The following is a 24,713-nucleotide window of genomic DNA, read 5'->3' as shown; positions in this document are numbered from 1 at the left end:
CACGGAGCTAGCAAGAATCCCGAAAAGGTGGAAGTTGACAGTGGGAGGCAAGAAATGCTTAGGAGGGAGTTCAGGGAGGAGTTTAGGGAGGGTATCGGACAGTCAGAGGAGAGCCTAAAGTAGTACAAAGGCGGTAGCCACACTCATCATGGCGGCCAAAGGGCGACCGAGCGGAGGGGGGCGGAGCCACTCCTGGCGGTTGGGGCACGTTGCCGTCTCCGTCGTCGCATTTATTGGTTTGTTTGAGAAGGAATCAGAAAGGCAATGGGTGGAAGTGGACGTCGGTCAAAGTTAGTCCCGCCTCCAGACTCTCAACGCGCTTCTCAGCGCCGGGACTCCTTCAAGATCGCCAGTGCCTTCCTTGCTCGGTTTGCCCTTTTCTCCGGGGTGACGTCACGGCGTAGCCGTCACACCCTCGAGACGTGCGAACGGCTCCGCAGGGTGTGGAGAAGGTGGAGGGTGCTGTTGGGTGAGGTAGCCTTGGGGTGTGGACTCCTGCCTGCTGGGCTGAAAAGGCCTTGAGCTACGGGACGCAATGGAACTGGGAAGCTTACCGTTTGACGACGCTTGTTTCAAGGCGGAAGTGCTCGCTGCAGCCTCTGTCGCCGCCCTCTCTGTAGCCTTGTTGGGCTGGGTGGGGAGTTCCTGCCCATTCTCAACATTGGGTCCAGAGCTCAAATGACCACCCATCTTGGGGGCCTCGAAGAGTTGGGCTTTTTTCCCCCTGCCGCGGCTTGGGCCATTAAGCAAGTGAAATTCGGCCCATTTGGTTTGGCGTCGTTTCAAGGGCCTTGACTTTTGTGTCACCTCCCTGAATTTCAGTTTTCTCTGGTTGACCACGTAGGTCCACTGGGGAAGTTCTTGAGGTGAAAACTGATCGCGCTCGGCAAAATGAAAAAAAGAGGTTCAGCATGTTTGGGGCTGGGTGCGAAACCGTTCCCTCTTGGACATATTTCAGACCCAATAGTAGTCGTTAAGGAAGAGACCTTCACCCAGGCCCTGCCAGGCCCTGGAAGCCCGTGCTGAGCTCTGTGGGAGGAGGGCCACCGACCCCGAAAGTAGTCAACTAGGGGTTGCGGAAATGGAACTGTTAGGTTTACACCTGGTTGGTGGGACTGGAGGACGTTTCATGAAGGAGGTAGCATTCGTACCGGACCTCGTAAAGGTAACGTGATTCCAACAGGTGGGAGTTGAGAACCTAGACTATTCTGGTTACAGCCGAGGGGCCATTTCCCAAGTTTGAAAGAACCCAGGCCTTGCTGTAGAAACTGGTTTCTGCCATTACTACTGACACCTTTACTGCCGTGTGTTGTCTTTCTTTTTGCAGGGAGAAGAGGGATGATGATTAAATACATCAGATAAGAGCTAAACCTGATGGTAAAGATTAGAGAGATCAAGGTTTGTGTCAATAGAATGATGCATAACCATAGATTCTTAACCTAGGATTGTTGACCTGTGTGGACCATGGACGGGCTTCAGAAGTTTCTAGTTTTTTGTTTTTGTTTTTTTCTGTTTTACTCTCTTGAAATTACATGCAGAATAGTATACACTCCTGGGAGAGATTTTGGCCACCTTTCTCATTCCCCGTTCCCCAATAGAAAGGAGCTGCTAACCTAATAGTGAAAATTCAGTATACTCATTGCCCCACATTCTTGCATTCATTAATGGGTTCTCTTCTACCTTCCCCACACACACGGTTTAGTTGAGCCGGGATCTGCTGTGTAGATGTGGTCATTTTGCCTGTCTCCTGGGCTTTCCCATGTGGCCTCGTAGAGGTTAAGATTCCACGCGTTTAATGAGCAAAGAATTGGTGGCTGTTTGAGGCCAGGAGCCCAAACCTCGACCTCTTTCTCCGCTTATAGAGTATCTTCCATGTGAGAGTGCTGTCGTAAACACTGGTAGACAGAGGTAAACAAAGTGACTTCCTGTTTTCGTGGAGGTATAGTCCAAGAGAAATAGTAAACAACCAAGCAAATACATAGACAATTATGTTACAAAGGACAATGCAGAAAAGGCCAATGCAAACATCATAGCTTAGCCTGGCCTACCTTTAACGTGCTCAGCACATTTACATTCACCTACAGTTGGGCAAAATCATCTAACATAAAGCCTGTTTTGTAACGAATTATTGACTATATCATGTAATTGATTGAATACTGTACTAAAAGTAAAAAACAGAATGGCTAGGGACGACTGGGTGGCTCAGTTAAGCATTCGGCTTCAGCTCAAGTCCTGATATCACAGTTCACAAGTTCGAGCCCCGCATGGGGCTCTGTGCTAACAGCTCAGAGCCTGGAGCCTGCTTCTGATTCTGTGTGTCCCTCTCTGCCCCTCCCCTAGCTCGTGCACGCGCTCTCTCTCTCTCTCTCTCTCTCTCTCTCTCTTTTAATGTTTAAAACGTTAAAAAAAAAACCCAATAGCTGTATGGGAACAGTATGGTTTAAGTATGGTTGACCCTGGTGATCACGTGGTTGACCAGGAGCTGTAGCACCTGCCACTGCCCAGCCTCATGGGAAAGGATTGTCCCGCATAGCACTAACCTGGGAAAAGAGCCAAATTCAAAGTTTTAGGTACAGTTTCTACTGAATTCGTATCACTTTTGTACCATCATGAAGTCTAAAAAGTATAAATTGATCCATTGTAAGTTGGGGACCATCTATATACCATGCTACAGCACACTTAAGGAGTTTGGAGAACACCCTCTATGAGAAAACTGAGAGGAAACCAGTTATTTATTTTTAATGTTTATTTGAGAGAGAGAGAATGTGAGCAGGGGAGGGGCAGAGCCAAAGGGGACAGATAATTCCAAGTGAGCTCTGCACCGACAGCACTGAGCCTGATGTGGGGCTTGAACCTACCAACCACGAGATCATGACCTGAGCTGACGTCAGACACTCAACCTATTGAGCCACCCAGGTGCCCCTCCTTTCTCTCTTGAGGATTAGTTAATGGTCCTGAACTTGTACCTAACTCAGTGCTGGGAAAAGCACGTTCCTAAAGTCAGAGAATGCACTTGAGCAACATTCACAGGCAATCTTCCTCATGTACTAGAATGCTCTGAAAGCAAACTCTGGGGTAGGCCTGAAGGATATGAGCCAGGTATAGACAGCATCTACTACAGTGTGTAAACGCAAAAGTTGAGAATCACTGCCTGGACTGAGAAACCTAGAGGGAAAGTATATTGACACTTCCCTTTCATTCTTTGTTGCCGTTAAGCAGCTCACCAGCATTGTGCTCTGCTTTTAGCACCTGCAGGGTGGAGGGAAAAAAAGACTGATTTCAAGACTTAGTGATGCCTTGAAGTGGTAATTGCAGCTGTAATCAAGTTTTGTAGGCTCCTTTAATGAAAGAAAAATTTTGAAGTCTTGAAATTAATGTGTGCCCTACATAAGTAACCTAAATATAAAGAAAAGCACAATTTTATGTCTTTGTTATAAACCAATTTTCTAAGCAGTTCCGTGTCCGTGGAATCTGCCCCCCACTTCATCTGTCCCTTATCACATGTCACAGGTAGAATAATGTCATCTCTTGTTATGAGAGGGGACAATACTCATACCTTATTTAGGTGTGCTTCCTCTCGTACCTGGAACAGCGCCCCCCCCCCCCCGCACACACACACACACACACACACACAGGCACATATTAGGGTGTCGTGTTGAATAAATAGATGGAGCATGAGAGTACAGGAGACATGCACAAGCTAGGAGTGTGTAGCCTGGTGAGAAGCTGCTATTTTGGCAAACCCAGGAAATAAATGTCCAAAGGGACAGGCACTCAGAGCCTGTAAGAAATAAGTAGGTGCAAACGTTACTGTAGGAAAAAAAAAAAATCGGTCTGTGCAGAAAGAATTAGCATCAAGTGAGATTCTGAGCCAGAGAGTAGCTTGAGGGTCACCCCGGCTGGCACCAAGCCAACTTGATGAGCTCAAGCTGAATTAAGCAAAAGTTGGGAAATACTTGACTGAGGTCGAGCCAGTTGCAAGGTGCCTGCTCCATTTCCAACACTACTCTTAAGGGTTTAATATGTCTAAAAGGCTACCTCATTAGGATGTTTATTGTAGCATCACTGTGGTAGGGGAAAACTGGAAGCAATTTACATGTCCATTAATAGAAGATTGGCAATTGCTCGTATATATTATGTGAACATCTCAGGTTACATAAATGTGTGTTGGTGTAATTAATGCTAGCTGGAATTACAACCCTAAAAGTTGGCTGGCTGAACCCAAAAGCTTCTCACGTAAAGTCCAATGCAGATGTCCCTGGTCTCTCTCCTCCAAGCAGAGAGCCAGAGATTTTAGTTTCTAATGTCTTGTGGCACCGTCTTCTAGGGCCTCCTTGGACTCCTCCCCTGGACCCTCTGCATCCAGCCGGCTGGTTAGCTAAGAGAGAGAAAACCACGAAAGGTAGTGAATGCTGGAAATGGTGTCAGTTATTTCTTCCCACGTCGTGTTGGTCTGACCCAGTTGTCCGGCCCCAACCTGAGTCAAGCAAACTGGGACATGGCTTCCTATGTGCTCAGGAGGAAGAAATGGGAATGATGAGCATCTGGCCAATCTCTGCTGCAACTGCTAATTTTGGTGGCCTCCAGGCCAGAGCTACTGACTTGCTGAGGAAGAGATGTAGGAGGATTATACTCTTGTACACATTGGATTTTATAAATCCAAATATTACCTCTTCAAATAAATTAAAAAAGAGGAGACTGGTGGAATTATGGGTCATCCATACCATGAAAGAATGAAGTACATCTGTACATACTGGAATGGAACGATCTTCAGTGAAGGTAAACAAGCAAGTTGTAGATAAATTACTGCTATTTTTTTAAAAAAAATTTTAATGTTTATTTTTGAGAGAGAGAGACAGAGAGGGAGCAGAAGAGGGATACGGAATCTGAAGCAGGCTCCAGGCTCTGAGCTGTCACCACGGTGCTCCACACAGGGCTCGAACCCACGAACCTTGAGATCATGGCCTGAGCTGAAGTCGGATGCTTAACCGACTGAGCCACCCAGGCACCCTGTAGAGAAATTAGATTTCAACATTGACTTAGTTGGGGCTACTCTAGCAAATTACCATAGGCTGCTTGTTTGAACAACAAACATCTTTTTCTCACAGTTCTGGAGTCTGGGAAGTCCAAGACCCAGGTGCTGGTGGATCTGATGCCTGGTGAGAGCCTGCTTCCTGGCTTGTAGGTGGCTGTCTTCATTATATGCTAGTATGGCAGAGAGCAGGAGCAGGCTCTAATCCCATTCATGAGGGCTCCACCCTTATGACCTAATTACCTTTCAAAGGTAATCCTAATAGCACATTTAGGAGTAGGATTTCAATATATGAACTTGGGGAGGCACAAACGTTCAATCTATAACATACATGTATGTGAATGTATAGAGTAAGATCTGGGAGATGTTTGGAGGTGCAAAAGACACTTGTTCTATGTGTGTTGTTAGAACTATAAGAACGGGACATTCCAATAATTGCTAGCTCTAACAATATAAATTCTTGAAAGTAATTCATTAAGGTTGGTTCCACAACAGTATTTTGGGGGCCCATAAATATAAACCCCAGCCACGTTAGTAATCAAGAAAATGCACGTAAAAACTAAAATGAGATACCATTTCACCCTCAGCAGATGGGCAACATTTAAAAGCCAGAGAATACCAAGAGCTGGCCGAAATAAAGAGCCGCCGAAACTCTCAGACCTCGCTAGGTGGAATGTCACCGGATGCAACCTCTTTGGAAAGCAGGTGGGTATTCCCTAGTAAAGCAGAAGCCGTGCTTCCCCTGGCAGTGCTACTCCTTGGTACGTATCGTAAATAAACTCTTGAACATATATTCCAAGCAGCATACCGAATAATACTTACGCCACCATGCTTTGTAATAACGAAATAAAGGAAGTCACGCAAATGGAACGTAAAAACATCCGTAGAATGGACACTGTCCCTGGTCTCTCTCCTCCAAGCAGAGAGCCAGAGATTAGTTTCTAATGTGGCACGGTGGAAATGTACTTATTCCAGCTATATAAAAAACTCGGATGAATCTCCAAAACGACAGAAACAAAGTAACAATACATACACTGTGATTGCACTCGCAAAAAGGTCAAAAGTAGGCATAATTGAATAAGCTTTTCTGTATTTGATACTTACGAAGAGCAAGGAGGCAAACAAAAAAAATCCAGTACGGTGACTGGCTCGAGGGCTAGGGAGAGGGACACAACCAGGATGTGTGAACAAAAGGAAGACTTTCCAGGTTCAGGTCACAAGTGCTCCACAATTCGTATATGTTCATGTGCTCTTCCAAAGTGTAAAAGTTTGGTTTCTCCTGCCTCGGGCTGTTCTGATGTTTAGGGCACCCCACAATCTGCCCTTCTCTTCTTTCAAACTGAGGGGACTTCCAACACTCCCTTCAACCTGGTTTCACTCTGCCTTCCTTCACCGCTTTGCTCAGACCGGTCCTTTTCTCCTCTTTTCCGGAAGGCCTCTTTTCTCCTCCACCTGTCTGAAGTCCTGCTGGCTCTGCCAGCTTCAGCTGATGGTCCCCCCTCCCGGCCCTCCCCTGCTTTGAATGCTTGGAGATTATTCCAGGCCTGAGGGAAGTCATGTACGCTTTCCAGCTCCCCCAAACCATTTCTGGGCACTTAGCCTGTGCTGCTATGGACCCATGGTCTTCTCTTTCTGTGAATATTCTGCATTTCAGATTAGGTCACAGGTCACCCATTAGGAGTGAAGGCCACCCTATCACTAGAAAGGAAGTCAAGGACTTTTGCGGAGTTCTGGGTTTGGTGGGTTTTTTTTGCTTTTTTGCCCACGGTAAGCCCTGCCAGCATGATGGCAATTTAGAAATTTGTGAAGAGCCACATTTCTCTCCTTCTTGGGAAAACTTGCAATAAGACATTTGCCATTTAATTCTCAACCCCAGGTGGGGGGCGGGGGTGGGGTCGGATTCTCTGAGGGCGGGTGTAGTTTATAAAAACATTTGAAAATACAGGTATCTCTCACTAAACTCAGGAACCTGATACTCCTATTTATCTTCTGATAACTTGGTATCCCTCACTCTCTGAACTCAGGACCTGAAGAGATTTCAGACAGCCTGGAATTTGACTACCTAGTTTTCTAATATAAATTCAGATAAAAAGCCCAATAACATCTTTAGAGCAACAATTAGATTTAAGTGCCAGGCAGTGTGCTAAGGGATATAAATACCTCATGGAGCCTTGTGAGGTTTTTTGTTTTCTTTTTGTTTTCTGGTTTTTTTGAGCAGCAGGCCAAAGTTTATTAGAAAATAAGACCAGAAAGGAAGAAAATAGGAAAGATCTCTTTGCAGAAAGGGGACACTCGAAAGTGAATGCCCCTGGCCTGTGAGGTTTTCATGCCACTTTCACAGACGAGGAAACCAACTCAGAAAGTCTGAGGAACTTGGCTCCAGAAATTCCTGGAAATGCTCAGCCCGGTACCCGCCCTGTTGTAAGTGCTCAACAAGCGGTAGCTGTTCTTTATTAGTCGGTGGGAATTAGAGTAAGAAAGCCTTGTGTGGGTGTGGAGAGTGACCAGTGCCTGCTGCGTGGCTGACCCAGGTCTGCGTCCTCAGGACAAACAGGTCTCCACCACCGTGTGCGTGACGTCATGCGGCACCACTGCCTCCGCCTTGCTGCCCGTGGCATTTCTGCTTCATTTCTAATTGCAAACTCTGATGAAGGAAATGAAAGCTCTCTCTTTGATTCTCCAGGGATTGTGAAGGCTTGTTTGCCTCAGCACCCAAGCTGAAAAAGTGAATTCGGGCTTCAGGTCTTCCAGAATTAGAGAGGGCCCTGCCTGACTGCCTGGGCATTGAGTTGGAAAATTCAGGACACTAAGATATGGGGACAAAAGTGCCCTATCAAATGCAGTGCCCAGACGTTTATGAACGATTCTCCATATGCACAGCTGTGAGCAGTCTGCCTAAAGAGGAAGTTGTCTTTCATTGTCCAAAAGGACCTGGATCCCAGAACTGGTGTTGCTTCCCTGGTGAATGGCAGCAGTCCATGACAGAGGGAGGGCTCCGCATGACCTTGGAGCAGAATCTAAGCTCTGAGCATCCCATCTAGCAGACAGAGAAGGTGTTATCCTACTATTAACAGATTCTTCTGGTTCAGTCGTTGGGGGGTAACTTGATCTCTGTTAGGTAAGTGCTAATCCAGTTAGCTCCCCACCCAGTTCCCCATGCCATCCTCCCATAGAGTATCTAGTCGGACATGAAGATAATAAAACCCACCTTGACCCCTTACATATAATTACATAAACCTGCCCTTCAGTGTGCCCTGCCCAAGAATGTAATCCACCCAACTAGTAAAAGTAGCATTGTGGTAGCTGTCATAGACTAGTTGGTGCCCTCGTGAGTTCCCGTGCACCTGATAAGCCTTGGGGAACAGCCTGAAAGTAGGGAAACAAAGAGGAACTCCACACGTCGAAAGAACACCCATCGGTGTAGAGCTGTATAGACTCTGTCGCAGCTAGAAAAAAACATTTCTCAGGAAGGAGTTGGGCAGCTTCACCTGTTAATGTGCATCTGGTGTTCATGTTGTGTTACTAAAATTTCAGCCGGCAGGGAGACCTTGGAAGGAAGCAAATCTGGAGTGCCAAGAGCCCCTTGGATGGTCCTGGTGAAGCAAGTGGATGTGCTCGGTCACACACAAATGTGGTATTCTTCTAGATTAAGTAAATCAGGCTGTAGGAGACGTTCTGCCAGATGAGTGTGCCCACAGACTGCCTGGGGTAAGAGAGCAGATCTTCGTGCCATAACCCCTGGAGGTAGAAAGGATAGAAAGGACTATTTGAAAAAGAGAAGCGGGCAGACCTGAGGTCAGTAGAGTAGAACCAGCAACTAGGCTGTTTGTACAAAGCACCCCAGCAGAGTGTCTTAACTTTTTTATGGTAAAATTTGAGGGATGGACCATCAATATAATTCTTTTGAGGGCCCTAGTTCACAGTTGTCCTGCAGCCCTTCTATCAAAAGCCATGCCTGACTCACCCAGAGCCTGGTGTTCCTTCCATCCTGTAGAGATGAAAACTCACCTACCTGTCATATCCAGGCCATGAGGGCCACTGCCCTGGAAAGAAGGAAGAGGAAATAAAAGTAACATTTGTGTTTTCCCACCTGCAGGCATGTGGACAGAAGAAGCAGACGAGGGAAAGGAAGCAGGGCAGGCAGGCTCCAGGGTTCTCATTTCCCCGTCTATCTCCCCAATCCATCTAGATCTTGACCAGGGGAAGCTACAGAAGACAGATACAGAGAATACAAAGAACCCAAGAGGATCAGAGGCTTGTGGACCGCTTCCCCAGGTATGGCATGAGGGAGGCTGCAGGTTGCTAGAAGAAACCTTGTACTTCGCTCTGCATCGTGGCCGAAATACTGTAAGAACAATAAAGTAGCAATTCTGAAGGGCAGAATCTAGGCCAGAGAATACCAGGATACCTTACCCAGTCCCTCACAGCCTATACTTGTTCTGCGGGAGATCAAAAGCTTCTGTGTGCCCTATGAAGGCATGAGGAAGTGTCGTAGAGGCTTGCATAGAGAGTTGGAATGAAAAGGCTGCACAGGTAGGACTTTGTGGCAGAAGGCGAATGGTTGGGACCGTGGACTTTAGCTCTGTGTGCTGGCATCACACTCCCAAGACCAGACTAGGCCCACTGCATCTCAGCAGGTAATTCTAGGAACTCAGGAATCAGACCCAGTGTTCGTGGCAGAACCAGAGGACAGTGCAAGGACCTGCTCACAGGGATCCAAGGCAACCCTTTCCTTCTGCCACAAAGTCATGTTTGTGCTTTTCCTTTCCCATACTCCCAGATGCCACCTGAAAAAGTGGGGGGAAGGGGGGAGAGAAACAGCATTTACTTAAGAGAGACCAGGTGAAGCGTGCCGGGGTGGCTCAGTCGATTAAGTGACTGGCTTTAGCTTAGGTCATGATCTCACGGCTCAGGTCATGATCTCACAGTTCGTGGGTTCGAGCCCTGCATCCGGTTCTCTTTTGACCACCTGGAACCTGCTTCGGTTTCTGTGCCTCCGTCTCTCTCTCCCTCTCTGCCCCTCCCCCACTCGCGCTCTGTCTCTGTCTCGCTCTCTCAAAAATAAACATTAAAAAAAAAGAGAGAGAGACCAGGTTACCTCCAAAGACACTGTTTGAACCAAACTGATCTCATCTATTATCTACTGGCAAATCTAAATCTCCCCTTCCCACCTGGCAGAGCAGGGGCTTATGGGAAAGATTATAGAAAACAAAGAAGTTCCATTGTCTTTGCACCCCCAACTCACAGGGTGAATAAACATGCATCCCTGCTTTAACTTTTCTTGTGCTTTAAACTATAGGGCAGGCATTTATAGTGTCCAGTTATAGTCAGCCCTTCAGTCAAGCCAGATACACCGTCACAGCTAGCAGTGAAACGGGAGAAGGGGGCCTTTGTGACAGGAGCAGTAGTGATCCAAGGCAGACCGTGGGCCAAGTGTTCAACAGCAGAGTGGGCAGGACCCACAATAGAGCAAGGAGGGGCCCATCAGCAGACATCATGGGACTGTGGTTTGGATGAACACTGCAGGGGGCTTGCAACAAATCCATTTTCTCAGGAGCTCTTTGTTGCTAGTGACAGAAAGCTCAAACTACATCGGGCTATAATTACATTAGGCTATAATAATAGCCTACTGTTTTTGCTATGACAATAACCAAAATAAAAATTTGTTTCTTTCTGACATAAAAGCCTTAAGCAGTCCTACAGTGATAGGTCAACGCCATAGTGTTAAGGTCCCAGGCCCCGGCCCGTCTTGTGTCTATACCATCCTTAACATGCAGCTCTTAGCCCCCGCCGCCACACCCGCATCCCTGCAGCATGAAGTCGAGGCAAAGTAGAGGGCACACACCTTTCTATTAAGGTCATGAACCAAAAGTTGCATCAATAGCTTACTCTTCCATCCTGATGCCCAAAACATAGTCACGTGGCCACACCTAGGGTCTCAGTTAGCCGTGGCCACAAAAATGCTTTGTAACAAACAACCACAAAATATCAGTGTGAGCAGTTACTCCTTGTTCACGTGTCTACAGTGGAGCTGGTGTTTGGCTGGTCTGTGTGGGATTCAGCTGGACGTGGCTCCCGGCTGCGGCTTGCCTTCTGATCTGTTCCATGTTTCTCTCGTCCTCTTGCCACCAGCAAGCTGCCCAGGGCATGTGCTCCTTATGCTAATGACTTTCATGATAATGGCAGCATCCCTAGGCCTTGGTAGGTCACGTACATAGGTTAGAAGCTCCGTGGCAAAGGTTGCCGTAGAGCAAGATTGGTGACCTGGCACAGGTCTGAACCCTTTTACTTCTGTACTTACCTGTCTAGAATCGGAATGGCAAGACGAAAGTCGAGCCCGACAACTTCGCAAGCACATTTCGCGCCTTTGCTTGGATCCTGTCTGCTGACATCCCAACGGCCAGCATAAGTCACATACCCGAGCTCAGCGTCAGTAGGGCAGAAAGTAGACTCTCACGAAGAGAGGAGAGAAAGGAAGGAATAAATGTCTTCTGAATTATAACCTAATCTGTGATCTTCGGCACGGTGGCCATAGTAACTCCAGTTAAAACTCTGGAATTCTATTCGTAAGGAAAGGAAGGGAAGCTAGATTCGGAGGACAATTTCTGCTACAATGTGTATCAGTCAGGAGGCAGTTTCTTCTGGTTTAACGGAACCATGAATGTGTTCCTCGGTGGAAGCATCCTTCTCTTTGGCACTAGGACCTCCAGACCCACTGAGCCCAAGTTTGCAGAGATGAGAAGCACAAAAATTCCTTTATACAAAGTTCATTTGATGTAACAGTGAGGAGGGTCACCCCACTCCATTCAATTGACTGAACCACCCAGGTGCCCCTCTCTAAAAAAAAAAAAGAAAACATAAATCAAAGAAAGAAAAGAGTAAACTTGAACTCAAGGTGAACAGAAGAAAAGAAATGACAACCAGAGTGAAATTCAGTGAAATACTAAACAAAAAAGAAGAAAAAAGCCATGGAACCAAAAACTGATTCTTTGAGAAAAAAATCTATACAGTTGTTAAACTAGTAGTCAGACTAATCGGGAAAAAGTAGAGAAAACACAAATTACCAGTATCAGGAATGAGAGAGATGACATCACAGTTTTTAGATATTGAAAGGGTAGTTTAGGAATATTATGAACAACTTAATGCCAATATATTTAACAACTTAAATGAAATGGATGCATTTCTTGAAAGGCACAAACTATCAAAACTCATTTCTGAAGGAATAGATAAGGCACATAAAGTTATATCAACATTTTTGAATTTTTAGTTAAAATACGCACCCACCGCCCCCAAAGACAGTGTTGGCAATGGCCAGAACAGCTTGGTGAGAGCAAGTCTGTCTCCTTTCGTCACCGTGGCCGCTTTGCAAATGGATCTATTAACCAAGCACTAGAGAGTATCCGAGGAAGAGGCCATCTGATGTTCGCAGATTGTGTCATCTTGTCCTGATTATTGAGAGTCTCATCTACAACAGATGCCCTTGGGTGGGCATTTATATGGAACATGAATATACTTTGTGGATCGCAAGAAGTCCGTCTTTCTTTCGACCTCCTTGTCCCCAGCCTTCTAATCTTGTTCTTTCCAAATTCCTGGCCAGTGGGCCAGGCTAACCCCCAAGTCAGGTTAGATCTGTGCATTCACTAGACGTGCAGTAGAGCTCTGCTCACTGGAGAACGTCCCTTCTCTACAGGCTTTTGGAGCCACTCCAGAGCGGGCTGTGCTGCCACGCTTCTGGCTGCTCCTGTAAGAAGCCTGCACTTTCCTTTCCTCCACTAACTGACCTTTTTTGTTTCCCCTGAGGATATAGGTGGAATGTTGAAGAAGATACAGTCAAGCAGTGGCATTGGATACCAGGGAAATCAGGCAGTACACTATGCCTTTGCATCTACCCAGTATATACCATTTCCACTTTATAGTGGGAGGCCGTTGTGCCTCTCCAATTGTATGGCTCACTGGACTAGATAATACACAGTTCATGATAGCTACTTCAAGTTGGTTGAATCTCCTCAGGTCTTTTTTTTTTTTTAGAGAGAGAAAGCGAGAGCACGCAAGCTGGGGAAAGGGGCAGAGAGAGAGAGAGAGAGAGAGAGAGAGAGAGAGAGAATCTTAAGCAGTCTCCATGCTCAGCTTGGAGCTCGACATGGGGCTCAATCCCATGACTCTGGGATCATGACCTGAGCTGAAATCAAGAGTCGGACGCTCAACCGACTGAGCCACCCAGGCACCCCTCCTCATGTCCTTATCCTTTTCCACCTGCGCTTTATCCCAGGCCACTGCCATGATAATGTGCTTATTTGTGAGGACACTGCCTGTTATGGACTGCCAGGGTCCCATTTCGCCACAGCAAGGAGGTTATCCATGCCTTCCTCATATACATGAGCAGCTCGATTCTGGAATCCTATTTTTTTTTCAACAATTCTATACATTACTGCTCACCACAGTAAGTAGGGTTACCATCTGTCACCATACAGTATTATTACGGTATTATTGACTGTACCCCCCATGCTGTACTTTTCGTACACTGGGTCACATGAAATGCCTGAACCAACCGCAGTGCTTAGCATCAAAGAGAAGTGCTGCGTGGCTTAGATCTCTGGAGCTAGGACTGGGTGAAATCATGGCATGGAACCTGGATGACTAGGGAAAAGTTGATATTGAGTAGCCAAAATGCTACATACCCTGTATCTTCTTTTAATGGTTGAAGCAGAACTTTTCCATTTTTTTGTGTCTGTGGATCATCTGGAGATCCTGTTAAAAGTGCGGAATCTGATGAAGTAGGTCTGGGGTGGGGCAAATTAATTTCATCTGTTTCTTTTTACTTTTTTAACGTGGTTACTAGAGAATTAAAAAATACATGGTTTCTGTTGGATAGTGCTACCCTAGAAGGAGGTAATGAAGTGGATGAAGGTGTTGATCTTGAAACACATTCATTTTCACTTATGAATACTCAGTCAGAAGAACCAAATATAGCAGAGACCACATGAGACTTATCTCATGGGTCCTTGGACTTGGTCCACCCTCAGGACCTCAGGGTTATGTGGTTGCAGGTTGAATTAATGCATGAGTGCTTAGGATAGAGGACACTGGAACGAGCCTGGTACGGTTTGATCTGAGGAAAGAGGAAATGCTGGGGATCCCAGAGTTGCTCCCCCCAACCAGCAGTCACTTCATTTCCCATTTTTGTTTACGCAGTTGTCTGAATTACAGGAATTACAACTGTGCTTATCAACTTCCCTGATCTGTCCTGCACACATCCACTCAACTGGTCTCTGCACTCCCTTTTAGCCCTTTCCTGCCCAGACATATGCACCCAGCTGCAGTCTGCTTTCTAGGAACTCCCTACTGAACCCAGAATGTCTTGTCCTACCAGTCCACAGGCCCCCAAATGTGTCTCTCACTTTCCCCATCTAAGTTATTCCCTTACTGCTTGAATCTCTGTCTCCACCAGCTCCACCTTTCAAAGCCCACGTCAAGGTTATCCGCCTCCAGAGAGGCCTTTTCAAGACCTGGCCCACAGAAGCCTGCCTTCAGAACTTGTAGGACATGCTGTCTTTGGCCAGCGTGTCTGCTATAGAGGGCTGTGTTGTCTAACTCAAGTTATTAGGGTTTTCCTGCATTTGTGCCTTGATTCTCTGGGCTGTAAGTTCCTTGAGGACAGAGCCCTGTTTAGTTTATATTTGAATTCTCCTTTTGACCAGGGCCTGTATAATAAATAGATCCTCAAAAAATATAATTTGGCTCATTTTCCCAATACAAAACAAAATGCTAGTTGAAAATACATAGACTTTTATATGAAATCTAGGCATAAACATATATTTTCAGTGATGATTTTTGTAATGAAGAGTATTCTTTTTTAAAAACAAGATAGTAGATAAAGGCTGCGGGGATGTGGAGAAAAGGGACCCCTTGTGCACTGTTGGTGAGAGTGCAGAGTGCAAATTTCCAATAAGCCAGTTGGAAAGCTATTCCACTTCTGGGTATATATCCAAAGGAAATGAAAACGCTGTGCCCAAGAGATATCCGCACCTTCATGTTCATAGCATTATTTATAATGACCAAGGCCTAGAAACAACCTAGGTGCCCACTGATGTGTGAATGGATAAAGAAGTTGTGGTATCTATATACACAATGAAACATTCAGCAATAAATCCTGCCATTTGAGACAACACAGATGATCCTAGAGGGGATTATGCTAAATGAAAATAAGTAAGGCAGAGAACGACAAATACTGCATGATCTCACTTACATATGGAATCAAAACAAAGAACCAAGCTCATAGAGATCAGATTTGTGGCAACCACAGGTGGGAGGTGGGGAGGGGGAGGGTTGAATTGGATGAAGGTGGTCAAAAGGTAGAGACTTCCAGTTATAAAATAAATAAGCACGGGGGATATAATGTAGAACGCAATGACGAATGACTATGGTTAACACTGCTGTATAGTATATTGAAACTTGTTAAAAAGAGTGGATTTTAAGAGCTCTCTTCATAAGTAAAAAGGTCTTTTTTAAAATCCATATGGGATGATGAATGTTAACTCACTGTGGTAATCATTTGCATTGTATGTAAGGAAAGTCATTACGCTGTATACCTTAAACTTACATAGTGTTATATGTGAATTACATTTCAGTGAGACTGGGGGAATAAGCAAGATGGAAAATTAACTTTAATCATTGCATAAACTTTTTTTTACTTCATTTTTATGTTAATTTTTTTCAATGCTTAATTTATTTTGAGAGAGAGAGAGCACACGTGCACACACGTGCACAGGGAGCAGCAGAAAGAGGGGGAGAGGGAGAATCCCAAGCAGGCTCTGTGCTGTCAGCATGGAGCCCAACTTGGGGCTCCATCTCACGAACTGTGAAATCATGACCTGAGCCAAAATCAAGAGTCAGATGCTTAACTAACTTGAGCCACCCAGGTGCCCCAATTTTTTATGTTAAATTTTTAAAAAACTTTTATCTTGGGATAATTATAGATTCACAGGAAGTTGTAAGAGTAGTACGGAGTGTTTTTTGGGCCTTCTCTACAATTTCCCCCAATGGATATATCTTAGGGAATTGAGATACAATATCAAACCAAGAACTTGACATTGGTACAGCTTGTGTGTATAGTTCTTTGCCACTTTATCACATGTATAGATCTGTGTAAACACCACTGCAATCAGGATACAAAACTCTTACCTTTAAGATCTCCCTTGGCTCCCTCTTTAGAGACTACCCATTCCCCTTCCGCCAGCAGCCCTAACACCTGACTAATCTAATCTATTCTCCACTGGTCATTGTAAGTAGACGTTCGTTTTGACTTATTTTTGATGTATAGAGAGTGTTTCTTTGTATAGATATTTAGTAGGTACTCGGTATAATGTTGTATGTACATAATTTATCTCAGTTCTCCTTGTGTTCACATTACTGGTTTCAGTGAGGTGTCAAAACTTTCTTCCCTTCAGGTCCCTTTACCTGCCCCTGTTTGTAATCGTCTTAAATATTTCCTCTGCATTAATTGAGAACCATATCAGACAATGCATGAGTGTGTGGGAGAGGGAACCCTAGACTGGGCCAGGTGAGCTTTGTTCTTCTGAGGAAAGAGGAAATTGTAGGAGCCACAGAATCCCTCCTCCTGGCCAGCAGTCACTCCATTTCTCCTTTCCATTGTGCAGTTGCTTGAAGGAGAAATTATCACCATACTTATCAACTCCCCTAATTTATCTGGCACACAACCACTAAACTATCAGATGCCACTCAAGAGGAGAAGGAAAACATTTTTATTGACTTGTTTTTGCATTTTAGTTCTTTTTTCCTGATGTCCCAAGATTCTTTTCTTAATCATTTATTTTCTCTTTCAAAAACTTCCCGTAGCTATTTTTTGAGGTTAGGTCTGCTGTTGACAAATTCTCATCATCTTTCTTTGTCTGAGAATGTCTTCATTTCTTCTTCCTTCCTGATTTTCACTGGATATAGGATTTTGCGTTGACAATTCTTTTCTTTCAGCACTTGAAAATGTGGTGCCACTTTCTTCTGACCTCTGAGGCTTCCAGTGAGAAAGCTGGTGTCATTCAGATTGTTTTTCTCCTTATAGGGAAGGTGTCATTTCTCTCTGGCCACTTTCAAGATTTTGTCTTTGTCTTTAGTTTTCAGCAGTTTGAGTATGATGTATCTTGGCAAGGATATCTTTGGGTTATCTTGTTTGGGATTTGATCAGCTTCTTGAATCTATAGGTTCAGGTTTTTGCCATATTTGGAAAATATCCAGCCACATTTATTTGAATACTTTTAAAGTTCCATCTTCTTGGGCCACCTGGGTGGCTCAGTCGGTTAAGCGTCCAACTTTGGCTCAGGTCATGATCTCACGATTTGTGGGTTTGAGCCCTGCATCAGGCTCTGTGCTGACAGCTCAGACCCTGGAGCCTGCTTCCAATTCTGTCTCCCTCTCTCTCTGCCCCTCCCCCACTCGCACTCTGTTTCTCTCTGTCTCTCAAAAAGAAATAAACATTAAAGCTCTACCTCCTTTCTCCTCTACTTTTGGGATCCCAGTGACAGAAATATTAGATGTTTTCTTAAAGTCCCACAAATTCCTGAGGTTCTATTAATTTTTTTCAATCTATTCTCTGTCGTTCATATTGGGTGATTTCTATTATTCTGTCTTCAAGTTCATTGATTCTTTCCTTCATCCTCTCCATTTTACTATAGAACTAATCCAGTGAGCTTTTTACTTCAGTTACTTTTTTTCAGTTCTAAAATTCCAGTTGGGTTCTTCTTCATTTCTTTTATTTTTTTGCCAAAACTTTTTGTTTTTTGTTTGTTTGTTTGTTTGTTTGAAGTGTGTTTGTAATTGATCACTGAAACATTTTTATACTGGCTGCTTTAAAATCCTTGTCACGTAAGGGCCCCTGGATGGCTCAGTTGGTTAAGCATCCGACTTTAGCTCAGGTTAAGATCTCATGGTTCATGAGCTCGAGTCCCTCATCGGGCTCTGTGCTGACAGGTCAGAGCCTGGAGACTGCTTTGGCTTCTGTGTCTCCCTCTCTCTGCCCCTCCCCTGCTTGTGTGTATTCATTCTCTCTCTCTCTCTCTCTCTCTCTCTCTCTCTCTCAAATAATAAATGAGTAAACCTTATTATTAAAAAAAATAATAAAATCCTTGTCAGGTAATTTCAACATCTGTATCATGTTGGTGTTAGTATCAGTTGGACTGTCTTTTCTTGCTCAAGTTGAGATTTTCCTGGTTCTTGTATGAGGAATGATTTTCAGTCCCAGACATTTTGAGTATTATGAGACTCTGGACCTTATTTAAACCTCCTGTTGTAGAAGGCCTTCTCTGGGGCACCTGGCTGGCTCAGTTAGTAGAGCATGTGACTCTTGATCTCAAGGTTTGAGCTCAAGCCCCACACTGAACATGGAGCCTACTATTTAAAAAAAAAAGGTCTTCTCCATGCTGTCAGATGGAGGTTGAAGTTCAGGTTTCCTACTCAGCCTCTGTTGACATCCTGAGAAGTGGGAATTGGTGAGGGGTACCCAGTTACTGCTGGGCCAGGGTGGGAATTCAGACTGCCCACGGAGCCTCTGCGAGTACCACCCTGGCTGGAGGGGGAGGGATGCCTCCGTACTGCTCCCCTTGTGGCCTCCACACACATGGAGGAGGTGCACATTGCTGCCGGCCGTGGTGAAAATCTGACTCTCCGCTGGCCTCTTCTGACACTGCCCTGCGTGGAAGTCTAGGGTCCCCATTTGGCTTGGCGGGGAGGGTATAGGTGGTAGTGTAGCTTTTTGTACAGTTTTTGTGGCTGGAGTAGAGTGATTATTATCTAAAAGTTTTCTTTCCTGCTACACTGCCCCTTGCTAGTCCTTTGGCTAGAAAGAGCAAGTCCTTTTTTCTTTCCCTTCCTTTCTTTCTTTTTCTTTTCTTTCTTTCTTTCTTTCTTTCTTTCTTTCTTTCTTTCTTTCTTTCTTTCTTCATTTTTTTTTTTTGTCAGTACCAATTAGTTTCTGGCTTGCTGGCTTCTCCAATACTCACTCTGAAATACATAATGCAAAGAGAAAACCCTGGGAATCACCGCTATGTCATTCTGTGGGTCCCAAGGTACCTTAGCCCGTCTGCCTTCTTTACACCTTTCAAAGTCTCCTTATGTTTGTTGTATATGTTAAGTCTAAGGGTTGGTTTTTTTTTAAACTGTACTTAACAGAGGGAATAGGGAGATGTGTGTTTACTCCATATTTTCCCAGAACCAGAAGTCCCCAGGGCCTTTTAGGCCATTTATTCTGCGTGATCTGGATACAGCAGCCAGTGGGGACAAAGTGCCCCTGAATTGATGGTGAGTTCACCCACCCACCTACCAGCACAATGGCCCAATGTGTTTTGCTCTGTGAGTCTGAGTTCACCTTCTAGAATCTGAAATTATCCCAGCCTAGTTTGAACAGGCATTCTCCACGTTTCCACCCCTTGCCACTTCCCAGCCCCATGACTCAGAATTTTCTGTCAACCAGAGGCCCCAAAGAGGCTGTTCCTTCATTGTTGAAGGAAAGAAGTGTGTTCATGTCTTCCTGGCTTGGCTGAAGAGCCAGGGGCCCCCCTTGCCATGAAGCAGGCTTTCGGCATGGCTACTAAGGAGCCCTGACTCTTCTCTCCTTGTTCAGGGTCCGTGGCACTGGCCCTTCTGACTCAGATGCCATGCTGTTCATGAAAGTCCTTTTTAGGGGCACCTGGGTGGCTCCGTCGGTTGAGCACCCGACTTCGGCTCAGCGCATGATCTCACGGTTCGTGGGTTTGAGCCCCGCATCGGGCGCTGTGCTGACAGCTCAGAGCGTGGAGCCTGTTTCAGATTCTGTGTCTCCCTCTTTCTCTGCCCCTCCCCTGCTTGCTTTCTGTCTCTCTGTCTCTAAAAATAATAAACATTAAAAAATAAAAATTTAAAAAAAGAAAGTCCCTTTTAAAATAAGGTTAAAGTATTTTGAGTTAAAATATTCTTGGTATACTTTTTTTAAGCCTCAAAATGAGTAATTAAAAAAAAAATCAATTGTCAGAGATGAGACTTTCAGATGCCTAAAAATAAATGATCAAACTTCCTTTCTACTTCCCCAACCAGATGAGAAAAGATTATTTTTTTGTTTCAGTCATTCCTAATTAATGATTTTAAAATACCTACCTTAGGGAGATGCAGAGAGATCTATCCAAGTGGAGTAGTAATACTGCTTGTACTTTTAAGCTCAACACAGTTTCTAATTATCAAAAATTTTAAACACACAAGAATAAGGAGAAAAAATGAACTAATTTAATAACTATTGTGTGGTCACATTTATTTTATATATACTTTGCTACTTTTTTCAATTTACTTATTATTAAATAATAATTTAAATAATTATCTGAGAGAGAAGGAGAACGTGCTCATGAGTGTTTGGAAGTGCAGAGAGAGAGAGAGGAACAGAGGATCCAAAGCCGGCTCTGTGCTGACAATAGAGAGCTCGATGCGGGGCTTGAATTCATGAACCGCGAGATCATGACCTGGGCCAAAGTTGGACACTTGACCAACTGAGCCACCCAGGCGCCCCTACTTAACTATTTAAAAACAAATCCCAAACATCATTTATTTCATGCCAACATACTTCCGATTTGGACTCTAACAAATTTGGACATTTTCTTATGTAACCGTAATGCTATTATCACATCTTAAAAAAATAGTGATCATTTTTTGGCATCATCTAATACCCAGATTTCCCCAATTGTCCCAAGACACTGTCTTTGCTTTTAGTGGTAAAACACACATGACATAAGATGTACCACCGTAACCATTTTTATTTATTTTTTAAATGTTTATTTATTTTGAGAGAGAGAGAGAGAGAGCGAGCAGGGGAGGGGCAGAGAGCAAGGGAGAGAATCCCAAGCGGGATCCTCACTGTCAGCACAGAGCCCGACGCGGGGCTAGATCTCAGGAACCATGACATCATGACCTGAGCTGAAATCAAGAGTCATAAGCTTAAACAAACTGAGCCACCCACCTAACCATTTTTATACAGTTCAATACTGTTAAGTACATTCGCATTGTCATACAGTCGAGCTCCAGAACATTTTTCCTTGTGCAAAACTGAAACCTTGTACTCATTAAGCAACTCTCCGTTCTCTCCTCCCCTCAGGGCCTGGAAACCACCATTCTATTTTCTATCTCTATAAATTTGGCCATTTAGATGCCTTGTGTAAATGGATTGTACACTATTTGTCTTTTTGCAACTGGCTTATTTCACTTAGCATAATTGCAGCATGTTAGAATTTCATTCCTTTTGGAGGATGAGTAGTATCTCCATTTTATATGTATTCTACATCCTGCTTATCCATTCATCTGTCAAGGGATATTTGAGTTGCTTACCTGTTTTGGCTATTGGGAATAACACTGCTATGACTATGGGGTCTCTTCAAGACCCTGCTTTCAATTATTTTGGGCATATACTCAGAAGTGGAGTTGCTGGATCACAGGGCATATTGGTGTTTAAGTCTTTGAGAAATTGCCATACCATTTTCCACAGCAACTGCACCATGTTACATTCCCACCAACAGTGCACAGGGTTCCAAGTCTGCCACATCTTTGCTAGCACTTGTTATTTTCTGGAATTGTTTTATTGATGGTGGTATCATAATGGGTGTGATATGGTATCTTGTTGTGGTTTTGAGTTGTATTTCCCTAATGATTAGTGATGTTGAACATTTCTTCATGTATTTTATTAGTCATTTGTATATTTCCTTTGGAAAAATGTCTGTTCAAGTCCCTTGCCCAATTTTTAAATTGTGTTATATTTCTTTTTTGTTGAGTTATAGAAGTTCTGGATATTATTATTTTTTTATATTAAATATAATTTATTGTCAAATTGGTTTCCATACAACACCCAGTGCTCATCCCAACAGGTGCCCTCCTCAATGCCCATCACCCACTTTCCCCGCCCCCCACCCACCCTCCATCAACCCTCAGTTTGTTCTCAGTATTTAAGAGCCTCTTATGGTTTGCCTTCCTCCTTCTCTATAACTTTTTTTCCTCCCCTTTCCCGTCCCCCATGGTCTTCTGTTAAGTTTCTCAGGATCCACATATGAGTGAAAACATATGGTATCTGTCTTTCTCTGCCTGACTTATTTCATATTTCACTTAGCATAATACCCTCCAGTTCCATCCACGTTGCTGCAATTGGCAGATTTCATTTTTTCTCATTGTCAAGTAGTATTCCATTGTATATATAAACCACATCTTCTTTATCCATTTGTCGGTTGATGAACATTTATGCTCTTTCCATAATTTGGCTATTGTTGAAAGTGCTGCCATAAACATTGGGGTACAAGTGCCCCTATGCCTCAGCACTCCTGTATCCCTTGGGTAAATTCCTAGCAGTGCTATTGCTGGGTCATAGGGTAGATCTATTTTTAATTTTTTGAGGAACCTCCACACTGTTTTCCAGAGCGGCTGCACCAGTTTGCGTTCCCACCAACAGTGCAAGAGGGTTCCCGTTTCTCTGACCCTCTCTAGCGTCTATAGTCTCCTGATTTGTTCATTTTAGCCACTCTGACTGGCGTGAGGTGGTATCTGAGTGTGGTTTTGATTTGTATTTCCCTGATGAGGAGTGACGTTGAGCATCTTTTCATGTGTCTGTTGGCCATCTGGATGTCTTCTTTAAAAAAGTGTCTATTCATGGCTTCTGCCCATTTCTCCCCTGGATTATTTGTTTTTCAGGTGTGGAGTTTCGTGAGTTCTTTATAGATTTTGGATACTAGCCCTTTATCTGATATGTCATTTGCAAATATCTTTTCCCGTTCCATCGGTTGCCCTTTAGTTTTGATTGTTTCCTTTGCAGTGCAGAAGTTTTTTTATCTTGATGGGGTCCCAATAGTTCACTTTTGCTTTTAATTCCCTTGCCTTTGGAGATGTGTCAAGTAAGAAATTGCTGCGGCTGAGGTCAAAGAGGTTTTTTCCTGCTGGATATTAACCTCTATCAGTTTATGACCCAAGAATGTCTTGTTACACATGACCTGTTTGAACCAGGATCCAGCATAGTCACATAGTATTATATATATTTTATTGTCTAATCTGGCAGAAACCCCTCTCCCTGTTGTTTTTCCCCTGTCATTGCTTGTGGCAGAATTGAGGTTCATAGTCATGTAGTCTTATAGTTTTGTATTTTAACTTTGCTGCTGCCCTCCAGAATTTTCTGCTTTTGCCTTTCATAACATTTCAGCCGTGAATTTTCTCTATTGAAAAATGAGGGATGGGATGCCTGGGTGGCTCAGTCAGTTAAGTGTCTGTCTCTGGTTCAGATCATGATCTCATGGTTTGTGAGTTCCAGCCCCGTGTTGGGCTCTTTGCTGTTCAGCACAGAGCCCACTTCAGGTCCTCTGTCTCCCTCTCTCTCTCTGTCTCTTCCTTGCTCTCTCTCTGTCTCTCTCTCAAAAATAAACATATTTATAAATAAATGTTATACATATTTATTTTTGATAGACAGAGAGACAGAGCATGAGTGGGGATGGGGCAGAGAGAGAGAGAGAGAGAGAGAGAGAGAGAGAGAGACAGAATCCAAAGCAGACTCCAGGCTCTGAGCCTGACACAGGGCTCCAACTCATGAATCTCGAGATCATGACCTAAGCTGAAGTTGGACCCTTAACTGACTGAGCCACCCAGGAGCCCCTACAAAAAATTTTTTTAAAGAAAAATGAGGATTTCTCTATCAAAGGTTCCTAGAGGACTAAGCCCAAAATGAGAAGAGGAAGCCTTCTTGGTGTCTGGGAACCCACCGGTGGGGAACTGGGCATTGGTGGAGAGAATGTGCGAGAGGTGTGAGGATCAGGTGGGAGTGAAGTGAGCACATTCAGGTCACCAGCCTGCCTGAGAGAATGCAGACTTTTCCCATGACGTGACTGGTGTTACCTCGAGACCCCTGCAACCTCATGACCAGGAGCCGATCCAAAGGCTATTCCCCAGCCATAGGTAGCACGGGGCAGATCCTAGGGGCTCTTCCAGGGCCACCCTGTGGATCTGCCCCCTGGGGGACCCTGGAGAGGAAGGTCCCGTCTCAGGGCTGCCTTGAGTACATGGGGCCTTTCTAAGAGTCCCTGAAGGCACAGGGGCAAGGCCGGGGAGCCTCCAGTATCCGGGAGGCTCAGGAACCGGGACACGGCAACAGGGAGACCATTGAGAGAAAAGCTATGGTACTGATAATGTTGGGGCACTCTAAAAGATCACTAGAGTTATCTCTTGGATTAGAATTATCAGTGATTTTTAAAAATAATATATTTTCCAGGGGCGCCTGGTTGGCTCAATCGGTTAAGTGTCTGACTTCGGCTCAGGTCGTGATCTCGCGGTTCATGAGTTTGAGCCCCGTGTCGGGCTCTGTGCTGACAGCTCAAGCCTGGAGCCTGCTTCGGATTCTGTGTCTCCCTCTCTCTCTGGCCCTCCCCTGCTTGTTCTCTTTGTCTCTAAAATAAATAAACATTAAAAAAAAAATTTTTTTTAATATATTTTCCAAACTTTCTTGAGTGAACAGTAAAAAAAGTGACATTCTATTTAAAAATAGATCAGAAACAGGGCATCTGGCCAGCTCAGTTGGTAGAGCATGCAACTCTTGATCGCGGTCAGGGTTGTAAGTTCAAGCCCCGCATTGGGTAGAGAGGTTACTTAAAAATAAAATCTTTAGGGGCGCCTGGGTGGCGCAGTCGGTTAA

The 24,713-nt window shown here is 44.5% G+C and overlaps 1 long non-coding RNA gene across 5 annotated transcripts; it reads left to right on the top strand.

The window, feature by feature from the left end:
• Window positions 1-2: 2 nt before the first annotated feature.
• LOC121033465 (uncharacterized) lies at window positions 3-24,335 on the top strand. 5 transcript variants are annotated; one of them, XR_005791925.1, is made up of 5 exons: window positions 3-1,398; window positions 4,328-4,779; window positions 5,623-5,737; window positions 9,129-9,307; window positions 24,294-24,335. It is a non-coding gene; the product is annotated as an uncharacterized LOC121033465 (long non-coding RNA). The 5 variants fall into 5 exon arrangements; XR_005791926.1 differs by lacking the exon at window positions 24,294-24,335 and adding an exon at window positions 13,302-13,544; XR_005791924.1 differs by lacking the exon at window positions 24,294-24,335 and adding an exon at window positions 12,300-13,052.
• The last annotated feature ends 378 nt before the right edge of the window (window positions 24,336-24,713 follow it).

The sequence above is a fragment of the Herpailurus yagouaroundi genome, unplaced genomic scaffold (assembly GCF_014898765.1).
Source record: "Herpailurus yagouaroundi ecotype Mexico unplaced genomic scaffold, PumYag 159, whole genome shotgun sequence".
In the NCBI taxonomy this organism is placed as follows: domain Eukaryota; kingdom Metazoa; phylum Chordata; class Mammalia; order Carnivora; family Felidae; genus Herpailurus; species Herpailurus yagouaroundi.
Note: the sequence above shows the minus strand (reverse complement) of the source record. Positions and strands in the feature narration are given on the sequence as shown.